Raw genomic sequence first — 9162 nt, 5'->3', positions numbered from 1 at the left:
AGGTGGTTATAAGCCACCATGTGGTTGCTGGGAATTGAACTCAAGATCTTTGGAAGAACAGTCAGTGCTCTTAACCACTGAGCATTCTCTCCAGCCCTACTGGCTGCTTTTATGTGGCGACTTGACACAAACTAGAGGAAGGAGCCTCAGCTGAGGAAATGCCCCACTAAGATCCAGCTGTTAGGCATTTTCTCAATTAGTGACCAATGGGGAGGCCCAGACCGTGGAGGGTGGGGCCATCCCTGGGCTGGTGGCCCTGGGTTCTATAAGAAAGCAGACTGAGCAAGCCATGAAGATCAGTAAGCAGCACCTCGTGGGCTCCGCACCAGCTCCTGCCTCCAGGCTCCTGCCCGGCCTGAGCTCCTGTCCTGACTTCCCTCAGTGACGAACTGTGATGCGGCAGTGTGAGCCTTTCCTTCCCAACTTCCTTTTGGGCCGTGATGTTTTTGTCAGAGCAACAGAAACCCTGCCTAAGACAATAAACTCGAGCCCGTGACTGAGCCAGGAAGCGGTGTTCCTCCGAGGTCCCTGCCTCAGGCTGCCGTCTTCTTGAGTTCTTGTTCTGCGTCACCCAGGGATGCATTGTAACATGAAACGGTGAGCCCACGAACCCTCCCCTCCCCTGAGTTCCTTTTGATCACGGCATTTGTCGCAACAGTGGAATGAAACCAGGACCATGACTTAGTGAAAAGGCTCAGAACAGTTCCCTGTACTGAGAAAGTGAAAGGTAGGTGTTAAATCCCTTTGATTTCCACCGTCACAGTCGTCACCGTCATCGTCACCGCTGTTATTGTCACCACCACCATACATTATCATCACCGTGAACATCACATCACAGATTCTGCTTATAAGCTTCCTTGGATGGTTGTTTAATGAATCGGTGCTTTGAAAGAAGAGTACAGCAGAATGGAGCAATGGGCTTTGCTCCCTGGTTACCTTGAGGGAAAACATGTTCTCAGTAAAATAAAAACAGGGACACCGCTGCCACTTGTCCACTATAATTTCATAGTAACAGAAGTGTGAGCAGGGCATGTGGTTTCGAATGTAAAGGGCCACATTTCTCAGCCTCCCTTTCAATGAGGCGTGGTCGCATAACTGAGTTCTGGTGGCCAGTGGGAATGGTGTCAGAAGTCAAAGCCACAAAGAGAGAGGAGCAAACCCCTCTCTCAACTTCCACCTGGATGGAATACGCAGGTGGCTATGGAAGCTAGTGCAGCCGCCATGCCTTGAGAGGTGAACTATGTACTGGAGGGATGGGGACATGTACAGGAGGGATGGGAACATGTACTGGAGGGGTGGGAACATGTACAGGAGGGGTGGGGACATGTACAGGAGGGATGGGGACATGTACAGGAGGGTACAGTCACGGGTGAAAAGAGGTCCATGGGGCTGCTGAGTTATTCACCCTGAATATTGGAGGAAAGAAAAACAATTTTATGTTTTCTTTTGTGCTTGGGATCAAACCCTCAACCTTGCACCTGGCTTCTCCTCTTGTAACACGCTACCTCTGGGGGACACCCCTCACCACAGTCTGGTTTTCAGTACCAGTGAATGCCCGCAGGGCCTGAAGTGCACCAGGCCAGTGTGCTACCATTGAGCTACACCCCCAGCTAAACTGATAATTCTTCTATCTCATACACGGCACAGTTAAATTATCTTTTAGTACTAAACAATATAATTGTTCTGTGTATGAAGACTGGACATTCTCCCAGGTGGTCTGAAAAACAAAGGAATAAGGAAGGATGAATGGAAAGCCCTGTGTTGATGCTATCAGGAGAAAAACACGGGGAAGAGCCAGGCATGGCGGTGCATGCCTGTAAACTCAGCCTTAGGGACAGAGAGACAGGAGGATCAAGAGTTCAAGGTTCAAGGCCAGTCAATATGTAGTGAGTCTGAGGCCAGCCTGAGCTGTGAGAGAGAGACCCGGTCTCAGACAAACAGTATATATCACATATGTGGACTATATTGCATGGTGCATATTTGTATTTTTAATTAGGTGTACGGTGCGTATACTTGTGCATCTTCACGTGGAGGTCAGAGGAGGACATCAGATTCCCTGAAGCAGGAGTCTGCCTGACATAAGAGCTGGTGTACTCCAACTCAGGTCCTCTGCAAGAGCAGGCTGTGCTGTTAACCGCAGAGCCATCCCTCTAGCTCAAGAACTCCCTACGTTTTTGCTCCAGGTGGCTCCGTTGTCTCCATGCAATTCTGACCATGGAAGGAAGAGGGACAGGAGCTACAGAAGAGAGATTGTTCTGGGGTCTTTCCTTGGCCTCCCCTGAGCTCCCCACTCCTGTGATCTCTGGGAAAGAATCAGAGAAGACACACAGTGTGTTTAACAATATAAAGTGCTGTGCTCCCTGGGGTGTGGGCAGATGAACGACAGAGGGACCATCACTTCAACCTACAACTTTTAGGTAGGCTTTGTACTATTTCTTAAAGTCCCTTGCATAGGCGGCTGTCTGAGGGGTGCTTTCCCAATCAGGTGACAGACATGACCATTGTGATGGACTCTTCTGGGAGGGGGCGTGGTATGTCTTTACCAGAAAGCCTCAGCTGTGTAGACATCTCATGGCCTTCCATGTAGTTTGAGATGCCAAATGCCCAGCTAGGACCAGAGATAGGACTCAGATCCCAACCAGTAACCAGAGGAGAGTTTTTGTTTTTCACTCCGACTTTACATGCTGCTGGTACCAAAGGAGGAGTTCCATCTTCAGTGACCTTCAAGCCTGCTAATATTTAACTAGTTATCTAACAGAGTGGAAGGGGAGTTGGGGGTGGACCAGAGGATAACAGGGGAAAAAAGGGAGAGATGGAGGCGAAAGACAGAACATAGTTACCTTCAAGTTAATGCTTCAAAGTGGAAGGTTTTTAATTCAGAGACAATGTTTCTTTACACCTGATATTTTAGAGTGGGAACAAATGGAAAGTCTTATTTCACCTGCTCTAAAAATTGAGCATGAATGTGCAGGGAGGGAAAAAATAGTGTCCTCTACAGGGTGATAAAGGACAGAGCCTGTGACAGTCAGGTGAGTTTCAATAACAGTCACATCCAAACATAACGGAGGTGAGGTCACCAGGCAGGGGATATAGCTGAATACAGGACAATTTAAAGACAAACTCAGTGGACAGGGCTTTGGTCCCATGCATTTCCATTTCCTGGGCCACAGGGCTGGACCATGGCTATATTATAGTGCTGTCCTATCAGCGTGACATCGTGACATCGTGACATCGTAGGCTGCCAGGTAATGAGTGGCTGGCTGTGAGACACACTAAATAAAGCCAGCCCAGAATAGTCTCCCTGAGTCTCGCACTGCCTGTTCCTCTAAGGTACCCCATCATTTCACGACCTCATTGCTACCCTGCAGTTTCCATGTTGTACGAGGCGCAGGGAAGGGGCAGTTGAGACTCCATGGGGCGGGACAGAGGGTAGTAAACTGCACTTTGTGGTTGTGTGGAATTGCTATTTGCTTCGAAATGAATGCTTGGACCTGAAAACAAAGCTGGCTTGAGCTTTGCTTCCCTCGGAGCTGGTGGGGCGGTGTGGAATGGAGGTGGGTGGCTGTGTATAGGAAGAGACCCTAGGTCTGTGGGCATGAGTTCCCTTGCTGCTCTTTCCCTAGGTCTGTGGGCATGAGTTCCCTTGCTGCTCTTTCCCTAGGTCTGTGGGCATGAGTTCCCTTGCTGCTCTTTCCCTAGGTCTGTGGGCATGAGTTCCCTTGCTGCTCTTTCCCTAGGTCTGTGGGCATGAGTTCCCTTGCTGCTCTTTCCCTAGGTCTGTGGGCATGAGTTCCCTTGCTGCTCTTTCCCTGCCCAATGGATTACTTATACTCGCATGGTCCCTCCATTCCGTGGACCACAGAGAGCTCATACAGAAAACAGGAAAGGGACCCAGGGAGATGGCTAAGTGCATAAAATACTTGCCTTGCAAATGTGAGGGTTGGAGTTTGAATCCCCAGCACCCACGTAAAACCAGAATAGGCGTGACAGCCCACTTGTAACCCCAGCACTAGAGAGGTAGAGGCAGGTGGATCTGGGGGAAGCTAGCTAGACTGGCTAAATCAACAAGCTTCAAGTTCATGGAGGGACCCTTAATCTCCTTTTCTGTTGCAGTGATAAAATACCTTGGCCAAAATGACTTAGGGGAGAGAGGGTTTACTCCAGCTCACAACTTCAGGTCTGTCACAGAAGCAGCTGCGTGAGGGAGTTGGCCGTACCACGTCCATCCTCAGTAAGAGATCACTGAGTGCATGCTTGCTTGTTCTCAACCAGATTTCTCCACTTTTCTGTGGTCTAGGATCGCCTGCCTAGAGAATGGTACTACACCTAGTGGACAAGCCCCTCCTCTCAATGAACATACTAGGATAATCTCCAATAGATATGTCCATAGGCCATCCGGATCTAGACAGTCTCTCAAGACACCCCCCGGCCCCCAGCGACTCTAGATTGTGTCAAATTGACAAAGGTGACTGTCACAGCTTGTCTCAGAAAATAAAGTGGCAAGTGACCAAGGAAGATACCTAGTGTCAACCTCTGGCCTCCGCACGTATACATGCACAGCATGTGTGACCCATGTGCAAATACCACATACATATACACATACATATACACATACATATACACATACATATACACATACATATACACATACATATACACATACACAAAAAGAGAATGGATTGTAGGGAGTGGAGGAACCCTGAGTGAGTGAAGTCCTTGTGTATAGTTGACATGGGCACGACCATGCCAAAGACTTGAATGCACAGACCCATGGGAAATTGGCAAAGCTGTTCCCTCTATGGGCCAGGCTCAAAGTTAGCAAAGCCTTCCTCTGTCCAAGTGTGAGTGTTTACAGATGATTGGGCAGTGTGTACAAAACTAGCAACTGCAGCTTCCTCGTCCTCCCAGATGTTTACGGCCCGAGATCGCCTGGCAAGACTGGGTAGCCCCTTACCCTGTGTTGCACGTGATGAACATTCTGAGGTTCTGGGTTCCACAGTAGTAGGTGTGACCACACCCCCACCTGACCTCAGCGTTCCCGAACGCGTGCCAGGGTCTGTCCTGCCTTCATCCCCTCACCCCTAGTCAGAGTTCCAGGACTCATGCCAAGAGTGTCACAGTAGCAGAAGAGAGTGTGACCTTGAGCCAGATGAGGTGAATCGCAACAAGAAGAATTGGCTGTTATTAGTAGGAGCTGTTTCTTGCCTTTGCATATTTGTAGACACATGGGCCTTTGACAAGGCTTGACTGACTGCACGGGGGGTGGGCTGCACCCACCCTTAGTGTCACGGTTCTGCAGTGGGGGGAAATGTCCCCTGTCCCTCCTGCTTCGCCTGCCTCTCACCACCTGCAACCCTTCCCGTGGTTGCATTTACCTGGCCTCCACTCCACCCCTCCACTAAAACGCCTTTGAAAAGATCCTCCGCGGTTCACACGGCCGACCCTGGGGTCTCCTTTGCATATCTCCGGGGCCTCCTCCCTCAGGCTCTAGACTGCTCGGCTCCTGTGGTTCTGAATGTCTGGTTCCGGCCTTGCCCCCCCCACTTCCTCTTTCCTTATAGGGTGCCTCATTTTCATTCTTTACATTTTATTTTTCCCCAGAATTTTGCCTTCTCTCCCCCTATTTTCTTTCCACATGTTCACTGGTTGGTTTCAGCCACTCTCAACTACTCCCCTCCACCCCCCATCCCCCAATACTTAGGATCAGCCACTGCTTTTAGCGACAAGGCTCTCCTGGGATGATTGATTGTCAAACCGATTTCAGTTCTCAGCATTTCATTTTTCTTTGAATTGAGACTCAGGAAGGGAGGGCGCTCTCAGAAACACAGAAATCTGGGCCGTGTCAAGTGGTTATATTTTTATCCCTTGGAGGAGGCTGTGTGGAGTGGGGGAGAGAACAGGACAGGACACAAGTCAGAGAGGCCCTGGGATAGGCTGGAGGGGTGGCTCAGCCCTTAGAGGCTAGGCTCACAACCAAAAATATGAGAGGCCCTGGGGGGCAGGGCAGTCTACTGATTGGCTCCCATTGTCTCCAAGCTTCAGCTGTATCCTTCGATGGTCTTTGATGAAGGATGGGTGACAACCCAGCATTCTTCCAACGCGTGTCCCCATTTCCTTACGTGTGTTCTAGGTGGGTTTATGATGCCTGCAAACAAAACAGTCCTGGCCATGATGGGCTCTAAGGGGACAGATGTCCCATCCAGGCTTCTGTCATAAGCCGCTGGACAAGGGTGCTAGGGACCAAGCTGGGATCCTTGTAGGGCAGTATCCACTCTTAACTGCTGAGCCATCTCTCCAACCTCCACAGGTGAAATTTTTTTCTTTTCTTTTTTGTTGGGAGTGGTGATGTTTCAAGATAGGGCCTCACTATGTAGCTCCGGCTGTCCTGAAACTCATTCTGTAGACCAGGGTGGTCTCAAACTCACAGGGCTGCATGTGAAGATTTTTACCTGCATGATTTATTTGAAACTTTTTAGCAGGCACCTATACCTATAACCTGAATATCCACTTGAGGGAACGGACTTCCTGGGGAACAGCGGTGGCAGCTGACCATAGGCTGAAGCCAGACTCCGAGCCCTCATTTATAAAAAGCATCCCCCCTCTTCTCCTCCTCCTTCTCTTCCTCCTCTGTTTCTGAGACAGGCTGAGCATGAGTACAGCTAATAACCAGGAAACAATCTAGAAAATAAGAGCTAAAAGACGTTAGTGCCCACCCGGCAGAGAGTGGCAGTCTATTGCTTAGGTAACGCAGACAGCAATAGAATACAAAACACATAGCACGCCTCACCCAGGTGAACTGTGTCAGAAATCCTTCTTGTGACTTATTCTGACTTTGCTAAACAATGTTCAGAACGAGCATTCCTTCTTTCTCCCCCTGAAATCCAGATGCTAACATACAGTTTCCCCATCCCCTTATCCATCAACATTGATCCTAAATCCATTCATATTCTCTCTCTCTCTCTCTCTCTCTCTCTCTCTCTCTCTCTCTCTCTCTCTCTCTCTCTCTCTCTCTCTCTCTCTCCTCTATTTCTCTCTCTAAGTGGAGAGCCTGTTTTCCAAGTAGAAGTAGGAATTGCTACTTCTACCTAAAATACACGAAATGAAGGGGCTGATAAAACACACCCTGTGTGTCTGGCAGGGCAGTATCTGCTGATTAACTGTGATTGATGGCGGTGTCTCACAGGGCTGAAAGCAGGAAGCATCTCTGGAGATTAGAGAGAAAGAAAAAAGTGAGCAATTTTGTAAATAAGAATGTTCTAGAAGGTTTTTGTACAGCCCAACCAATCATGGAGGGTCTGGTGGATTCCCAACACATACTGAGTCTTTCTGTCTCTGCCATGTCTTCCTACCGGAGCGCTGTATCCGGAGGATGAGGCATGGATGGTTCTCCCTGCTGTGAGGAAGGCTTGGGACATGCTCGGTAGACAAAGCTCTACTGTGTGTCTAGTTTACTTTCCCCTTGCTGTGATACACACCATGACTGAAACCAACTGGATGAGGACAGGCTTTATTTCTGTTTACACTTCCAGGTCGCAGGACATCACTGAGGGCAGCCAGAGTAGGAACTGAAGCAGAAACCATGGGAGAATGCTGCTTAAGGCTCCACCAGCTTCTTGTATAGTTCAGGACCCTCTGCCCAGAGGTGGACCATCTTCCATCAATCAACAATCATAACAATCCCTCACAGACACGGCTGCAAGCCAGTCTGCTCTGGGCAGTCCCTCAACTGCGAATCTTCTTCTGCCGTGCCTCTTAGTTGTGTCAAGTCGGCAGTAAAAACTAACCAGGAGGCAGAGGCGAGCCTGGCCTACACAGTGAGGTCCAGGCTATCCAACGCTATGTAATGAGACCCTTTCTCAAAAAACAAAACAAAACAAAAACCTAATTAGACACTGTGCAAGCATGAGGACCAAAGTTTGGATTCCCTAGGAGCCACATACATATACCTGGCTATCCTGCAACCCCCGTGCTTAGGAGGTAAGACACAGGATTCCTGGGGAGAGCTGGCTAGAGGGACTCCCTGACTCATAGAGCTCCAGGTTCAGGGAGAGACTCTGTCTCAGGAAATAAAGTGGAGAACCATGGAGGAAGACACTGGGCATCAGCCTGTGGCCTTCACACATATGTACATACACTGCCTACCTACAGGCATTCATACCATTTAAACAGAGAGAGAGAGAGAAGAGAGGAAGAAGAGGAAGAGGAAGAGGAAGAGAAAGAAGAAGAAGAAGAAGAAGAAGAAGAAGGAGAAGAAGAAGAAGAAGAAGAAGAAGAAGAAGAAGAAGAAGAAGAAGAAGAAGAAGAAGAAGAAGAAGAAGAAGAAGAAGAAGAAGAAGAAGAAGAAGAAGAAGAAGAAGAAGAAGAAGAAGAAGACCAATGATGAGAACTCTGCATGACTGGCTTAACAGTTTTTAACCAGAGAGAAAACTAGAATTGGGGAGGGCATGCATGCATGTGTGTGTATGTGTTATGTATTGTGAGAAACGGGTTAGTGGAAAAAAAAGAAAGGAAAGGACTCAGCTCCCTTGTGAGGAACAGTGAGAGCAAACCCTTGCTGGTCTGAGAGATTAGCAGGTTTCTGGCAGCCTGGACCTGTTTCACGGCCCTGCTTTTGTGTGTGTGTGGGGGGAGGGGGATGGGCAGCTCCTTTATGTGCGGCCACGTCTTTCCCAAGGATCGTGACACACATGCTCAGGCCACCTCTGAAGCATCTACGTGCTTCTTGTGTGTTCTTTTCATGTAAGATTTACATAGTGTAAATTTGCTGTCTTACCCATTAGAAACCTTATTATTATTGAGTGTGTACACGATATGGAGGTGGGGTGCATCAGTGGTTTGCACAGAGAGGTCAGAGTCGGTTGTCTCCTATCTTTACATGGGTTCCGGGACTTGAACTTGGGTCTGCAGCTTTTGAAGCAAGTGCCTTTACATACACACTGAGCTATCTCACCAGCCCTTAGCACTATACTTCCATACTCTATTTACACACACACACACACACACACACACACACACATATATATATATATATTTACTTTGGGACAAGGTTTCACAACTGTAACCCAAGATGGCCTGAAATGCACTCCTGCCTCCTCCACCTTCCCAGTGTTGGGATTTCACTTGTGAGCCCAGCTCTCAGCTCTATTGGTTAAGGGAACTGTG

The 9162-nt window shown here is 48.7% G+C and overlaps 1 long non-coding RNA gene across 1 annotated transcript; it reads left to right on the top strand.

Annotated features, from left to right (window-relative positions):
* Nucleotides 1-299: 299 nt before the first annotated feature.
* On the top strand, nucleotides 300-8261 carry LOC110340842. The gene is made up of 3 exons (XR_002382673.2): nucleotides 300-727; nucleotides 2184-2417; nucleotides 7530-8261. It is a non-coding gene; the product is annotated as an uncharacterized LOC110340842 (long non-coding RNA).
* Nucleotides 8262-9162: the final 901 nt, after the last annotated feature.

The sequence above is a fragment of the Mesocricetus auratus genome, unplaced genomic scaffold, assembly GCF_017639785.1.
Source record: "Mesocricetus auratus isolate SY011 unplaced genomic scaffold, BCM_Maur_2.0 Super-Scaffold_100007, whole genome shotgun sequence".
In the NCBI taxonomy this organism is placed as follows: Eukaryota; Metazoa; Chordata; class Mammalia; order Rodentia; family Cricetidae; genus Mesocricetus; species Mesocricetus auratus.
This window is presented reverse-complemented; position numbering and strand designations above follow the sequence as displayed.